A 6,692-nucleotide genomic window follows, 5' to 3' on the forward strand; every position below is an offset into this window, starting at 1 on the left:
GGGGGCTTCATCTGCCATGGTACGTAGTTGCCTAATTTCCTGTACTTGGTCCGAAAGTCGGAACCATCCAAAAAGTGTTTTCATACTGCAAACAAACCAAATCATGGTTCAGTTTGATCACCGAGACCACCTCTTTTGATCAGACCAAAATTTGGTCTTTTGATCCAGACCGTGGTCCGAGGCACCTTTCTCACCTGTAATTTTGGTTCAGACCAAACTAAAAAGTCAGAAAGTCCAGACCAGATGAGGCAGGTGTGAAAATGCCCAGAATCATCTGAACCGTCATTGGAAACTGTTTGGAAAAGAGTAGGCACCTTAAGAAAATACCTGGCAGGTGACTGGATTAACCATCTGTCTATTACATTGGCCATTGTTGTTTTGAAAAAACAGTCACGGCCGTCAGACACACCAAAACCACGCCCGTAGCTGCCGGTAGCTCCTCACCGGACGCTGATTGGCTCAATCTGCTGCTGTTTGAACACAAACGCTTTGAAGCCTGACAAGATGGATTTTTGTGTGATATGTGAACCTGCAGTTCTTGCGTGATCGTGTGATATTGCAACAATCCAGATGCCGTGCAAGGTTAGCTAATTTGGCCATTTTGCTTTATTTTTCTAACTTATGAAAGAATTAGAAAGTTTTCTTAAGTGTCTAATGTGGAAAAGCTGCCTATAATATCTCATTGGGCCACAATGCAAAATGCAAAAACAAAACGTCCGATTATCCATACAATAGGAGGAGGACCAAATTAACTTGAAGTCAAGTTTGAACAATCAAGAAAGTTCTCTACCAAACTATTAAAAGTGCTCTTGTCTAATTTGCATGCACTTTTGACATGGTCTATTGTCAAGTTGCAGAACGTGCCAGGCTTCAATATCAGATCATGTCGTAAAAATGACACCCGTGCAACATCAGTTCAACTTCACCCTGCACTATGTGCAATTAAGCTCACTGAATGTGTGTAGTTAAATGAAAAAGTATGTGTGGGATAACTGTTGCCAAGTAAGGCTGTAAAAAACTCCCCTTCATGAACCATACAGTAGGCTAGATGACAGGTTTGTACAGCAATACCAACAAGAATGAAAACAGAGAAAGATTAGATTGGAAAGTGTGTCAATAGTTCTTCCAAAGAGTCAGTCTGGAGCAATTTGGGGCAGTTTTAGCAATTTGATGCAGTTTTTGTGCAATTGAGCCTTAGAAGTAACCAGGAAAAAAATGTTTTTTAAAAGTTGAAACCCACAGATAAAGCCTGTGCTGTTGTAAAATTGTACCCTGCTGAAGGCTATAGCTGTTATTGTTCAGAGATACCAACAGCTTTACTTTCTGTAAGTGTGTTATCTAAAATTATATTCCAGTGGTTTTATTGGACCAAAATAAGCTCCTTTTCTACATTAAAAGTCCGTAGACGTCTCGAACTTGTCCACAAGAAGAAAGGATCGCAGAAAGAAGAGTTGAGATGGAGTAAGACAGATAGAAACAGAAGACAACAGCTCAGAGTGTGACAATGCCAAGAAAGACGTGAAAGAGAGGACAGACAGTTGATGAATATGACTACTCTATGGATATTTTTTCTTTCTGCTCTAGAAGTGGAAAGTGATAGGGGGACAGAGATGGAAGGAGGGAAAGAAAGAAGAACACAATCAGGAAGCTAATATTAGTGACAGTATTTTGCTCTGTCTCCAAAAATATTTGGACTTCAACCCTGTCCAGTCTATGCCCAGAGGAGGTAAATTAACAATCTGTCTGTTCGTTTAGTGATTCTTCGTTTCCTGCTGCCTCCCAGAGCCTGCTGGGAATCTCAACAAGGAGCAGAGATGGCAGCGAGAGACAGAGACGGAGAGTGTCATAAGAAAACATGAAAAGACAGGGAAGGGAGGAAGAAACACTGGCAAAAGTGGTTTCTTCACGCCCTAGATGTGTTTTAAAAGAGGTGCACCAAGTCATGGGTGTAAATGAAAGAATTGCCTAACAATACAATGTATTTTAATCCATGCAGCAACAACTGTCTGCGGCAGTGTGAAAACTGCACCTACCCAAACAGTTAAAAGAGCTAACCCTTTTCACATTCCACAGAGATATTTTTGTTATTGTGAAAAATCTTGATTATAGCCATGTTAAGCACCACGATGATAGCATATGGCAGTGCAATTGTAAACAGGATTGGATTAGCCAAGTGGTGTTCATAATGTCCACATCTTTGCTTGAGTCAACTTGTCTCTAGTTTAACACAGTGATTCTCAACTGGTGGGACCCGTTCTAGATTGGTCACGGACAGCTGGTCAATAAATAAAAAATAGTTAATGTACTTTAATCTGATTTTGAACTTGACTTTTATTTTGACTTTTTTTTTACAGACATACAGTACGTCGGAGTTGTGCAGCAGTGTGGCACTGTAGCCATGGTAATGTTCACTTTAGGTTTGTTGATGTTCGGAGGCAAGATGGAGAAGCGCAAACATGATCCAGAATATTTAAGATGTGGATTCCCACCCCACCGTGTGTGATATGTAATTAAGTGGTTGCACATGAGGGCATGAAATTTGCTTTTTTTAATTTTATAAAAGTGGGTTGCAACTTAATGACCATGGGGAAATGTGGGTTAACACCTTCCATAAATGGACTTATGCAAGACACAACTCCTATTAAGCTGCAAGAAGGCTATTTAAACTTTGTTAAAATGAAAATGTTTGCCCTGCACCTAAACCCTCATTTAGAGGGACACAAACACTACAGGAAGCCTGAAGAAAGAGAATAGAGAGGGTCAGAAAAACTGAGCGGTAGAGGGAGAGAGAGTGTTTTATCACATTTTCCCAGTGAACCTATTGGCACAAAGGAGATAGAGGATGGACACACATACACACACACACACACACACACAGATCTTTTAAAAGGAGCCGCAGCACCATTTTACAACAAATGCCTTATCGCGTTGATGTGACCAAACCGGAACATCATTTCTGAATATCCGGCGGGCTCGGTTCAGGTATCCGCATTCTACTTTGCACATTTTGCAGCAATCAACACATTAGATTTGAAATGTATTGTAATTAAATAGGAAAATTTTGCCTGATAATAAAAAACATTTGGGGAGGAAGAGCTGGAGCTCTCCAAAGCAATGGAGCAGATTTCCCATCTGACCCAGGACTCTCATTTGCTATTGGTGATCTCTGCAATGTTTTAAGTAGATTTTTAAAGAAAGATTAAGTCATGTACTTAAACAACTTCAACTTAATATGTGTCATCTGTGTGTTGTTATTAAATTAATCACATGTTTGTATATGATTTCTGCCGCTAGGGGTCTCTCAATCAAAACAATAAGAAAAAATGTGTTCCTGGACAAATAATAAAGTTTTTTTTTATGTTACATTTAGTAACGTATATTCAGATTGTGTTATTGCGAGTAACATTAGCATCACCGCAATATCGATGTCAGGTGATTGATGTCATCAGCGTTGTCACCACTTTTTTTCATTTTTTTGCTGGGGAAAGTTTACTTACAGTGACAGTTAAGTTATCATCATTGAATATGTTTACATGCACACCAATATTCAACTATTGTTCAGGATGCGATAAAGGTCATGTAAACCGCAAATTCCGGTTGGATATTCCGAATATGGCCTTTTTCCGAATTTGGCATTTTCCAATTAAGATGTGTGGGATATTCCGGTATTATTCAGGTTTTAGAGGCATTCTTTGGACATGTATGCAACGCATTCGGAATATGCGTCTCAATCTGGGTTTTTACTGCCGTTTACTGCCTCTTGCCTGTTTACAATTTATGGTCAGCGCTGTGCTTTGCTATGGTTCCTGAACACAAATCAACCAACCAACAGTTTGCAGCGCTGCAGACCCGATAAGAAGAAACACAGCTACTTTAAAAGTTATCAAAGACTTTGATATCAACAGGTTTTTGAAGCTGGTTAAAAGGAATTAAAGAGGGACGCACGGCTACATGTAAACGGGAATATTAGTGAAATATTTACTTTCATTAGCCATGTAAAGAGCTTAGTCGGAATATCGTCATTTTCGGACATTAATATTAAATTTAAATTATTAAATAAAATTATTGCTTCTCAAATAGGCTTATATGTTGATGTGTGCATGTTCAGATTAGCAAAAACACTTGTTTTACTCACCAACTAATGTGCTACAGATGGGAGTCAAAAACATAAGGTCTAGGGCCAAGTAGCTTTTGCCGCAGAATTAAACTCAGAGATTCCCTTTAAAATACAAGTATGTTGCTTCACAGTACGACCATGAGTTTGCTCAAAATCATAGGTAATTGCAGCTGTAATTGTTACCATGGTAAGGATGAACATTTGCCCACACGCACACTGCAGAGGGATCAAAATCACTGACCAGCACAGGTAATGTTAAAATCCCCCCACCTCCCCTAGAGATACACATCTACTGTTAATGGGGCTTGTGTTTTAAATCTTGGATGAAGACAGAAACAAAACACAAACACTGAAAATAAGGGCAGTCTGTTGTGACGAACAAAACTTTAAAGCACTTTAAATAGGTTCAAACTGATACATTTAGCAATTTCCAGCCTGAGGGCTCGTGCAGACAGACACATTGATCACTTTCTAACTCACACCATGCAATGTTGCAGTTCAGACTCAGAGAAACTGTTCTGAAGCAATCCTCCTTATCTTTACTTTTTGTAATTTGTAACTTCCCAAGCTGTCGAAATGACTGAAGCATCTGTCTGTGATTACATGGTAGTGTTTAGAACATGGTAATCAGCACACAAATGCACGTACGTGGTGCCAAAATGAATACTGTTAGTCTCCTTTTTCTTATACTTTCTTTTGATTTTACTTTTCAGGATTTTTTTCTTTCAAATGCATCTATCTTAGGTCAACAGGGTTGCCACACTCCAGTGACCTCAGCCAACGATAGCATAAACTCTGATAGCATCCGGGTCACTTTGGCATGATGTAAGAGTACTACACAGTGCTAGTCATAAATCAGACATGGTTACTACAGTCGTCGTAAATAAAGAAAGTTTAACACATTTCTTAAGGCCCCTACACATGATCCGCTCATGGCTGGCTGTGCCATTGTTTTCCTATGGGGAGAGCATTCAAGACAACTTGGAGAAAGTGCTATTCTTGGCAAAGCCCACCACTCGAAATTTATGCTGAGCGCTCCACTCAAAAGGTTCAAATTATTTAAACTTTGACCTCATTGCCGCTGGCCTTTCAAGGCACAACCGATGCCAGAAGCAATGACGCCGTATACCTGAGTTGTGCTTCTGTGCCTGCAATATTCTCTGCTCCCTACCTCACGGTTTTCCCTCTGATCATGTGTATGGGAGTTTACTATGAAGGTAAATATGGTGCAAAAGTGAGAGCGCGTAGATGCGATGTGAGCACTTGTAAAATATCACTTGAGAGCTTGTATAAAAAAAAAATCTGTACTTGTATTTTTTTTTTTTTACTTGAGTCACTTTTCCAGTACAACCACAACTCAGTGATTACAACCTCTCGAATCTGTCGCTACAGCTTTAATTATCTCAACACTTTTTAAATCACGTCGAGGTCGGCGGCGGATCTTTCTAGCAACATTTCCACGCTGGCCGAGCCCCACTGACTGCGGTCCGTCTGCGGCTGCAAGACCTGGAGCTCACCGCCAGTGTTTCAGATGGACTGTTAAAAAGTGTTGAGATAATTAAAAGGTATTTACAGTATTTAGAAGCGGGCTGGCTGCTAGTTAGCTAACGCTAGCTTTCAAGCTACATGAATAAGCCGGACAGAGTTGTCCCTTGATCAGGCGATAGAAACCCTGCTGTCCCCGGCCGTCCTGTTGGCTCAGAGCTCCACAGACTAAGTCCACAGGTACAAATTAGTTTTGCACCAAATGTATCGCAAGACGTGTTGCAAACGTCGAGAGAGCAGACCCGCCGCTGTGTGATGCGAGAGAGCATGCTGCAGCGATAGATTCGAGAGGTTGTAATCACTGAGTTGTGGTTGTACTGGAAAAATGACTCAAGTGTAGAAAAAAAAAAAAACACGAGTACAGATTTTTTTCTACAAGCTCTCAAGTCATGTTTTACAAGTGCTCACATCGCATCTACGCGCTCTCACTTTTGCATCCTATTTACCTTCATAGTTTACTCTTGTTTTATGGGCTTTGAGAAGGTGACATAAGACACCACCAAAGTGTTTACATGCAAAGCTCGATAGGTCTGTTGTGCTTGGTTATAGCTGCTAAGCTATGGTAGAGGGGAGGGGTTTAGTGAACGGTTAGTAGTATCATAGCTGGGTGAAAGATAGTAGGGAAAGAATATTTGAGCATCGTATGGGTTTGTATGCAGGCCAATCCCCCCAACACTTGGTGTCGTCCTTGTAATTTTGTCACATCTTTTGAATCCATTATTAAAATGCAATCTGATTTAGACTGAACATTCATCTAAAAAGGGACACAAAATAGCTGAGACTCAACAAGAGCATTGTTTTTCATCTCAGATATGAAATGAGTCAATACATCATCCTGGGTTATGTTTCTGTAAAGTATGTGGCTTCTGAGATCTTACCAACTTTTGGCGTAAAAGAGCGAGAACAAAGAGGAGGGAGGCCTTGTGGGGGAGATGATTAAATGCTTTGGACTTTAACTGGTGTTTGGATGACAGCTCAGTGTGGGAACAGGGACACAAACACATACTCATAAGTGTGTGTGTGTGTGTGT

The 6,692-nt window shown here is 40.3% G+C and overlaps 1 long non-coding RNA gene across 1 annotated transcript in view; it reads left to right on the forward strand.

The window, feature by feature from the left end:
- LOC116670604 (uncharacterized) overlaps positions 1-6,692 on the forward strand; it is a 21,749-nt gene that overhangs the window by 13,491 nt on the left and 1,566 nt on the right. Inside the window, exon 3 of the long non-coding RNA XR_004327065.1 lies at positions 2,564-2,566. This is a non-coding gene — a long non-coding RNA (uncharacterized LOC116670604). The remainder of the gene's footprint in view (positions 1-2,563; positions 2,567-6,692) is intronic.

The sequence above is a fragment of the Etheostoma spectabile genome, chromosome 20 (genome assembly GCF_008692095.1).
Source record: "Etheostoma spectabile isolate EspeVRDwgs_2016 chromosome 20, UIUC_Espe_1.0, whole genome shotgun sequence".
Lineage (NCBI taxonomy): Eukaryota > Metazoa > Chordata > Actinopteri > Perciformes > Percidae > Etheostoma > Etheostoma spectabile.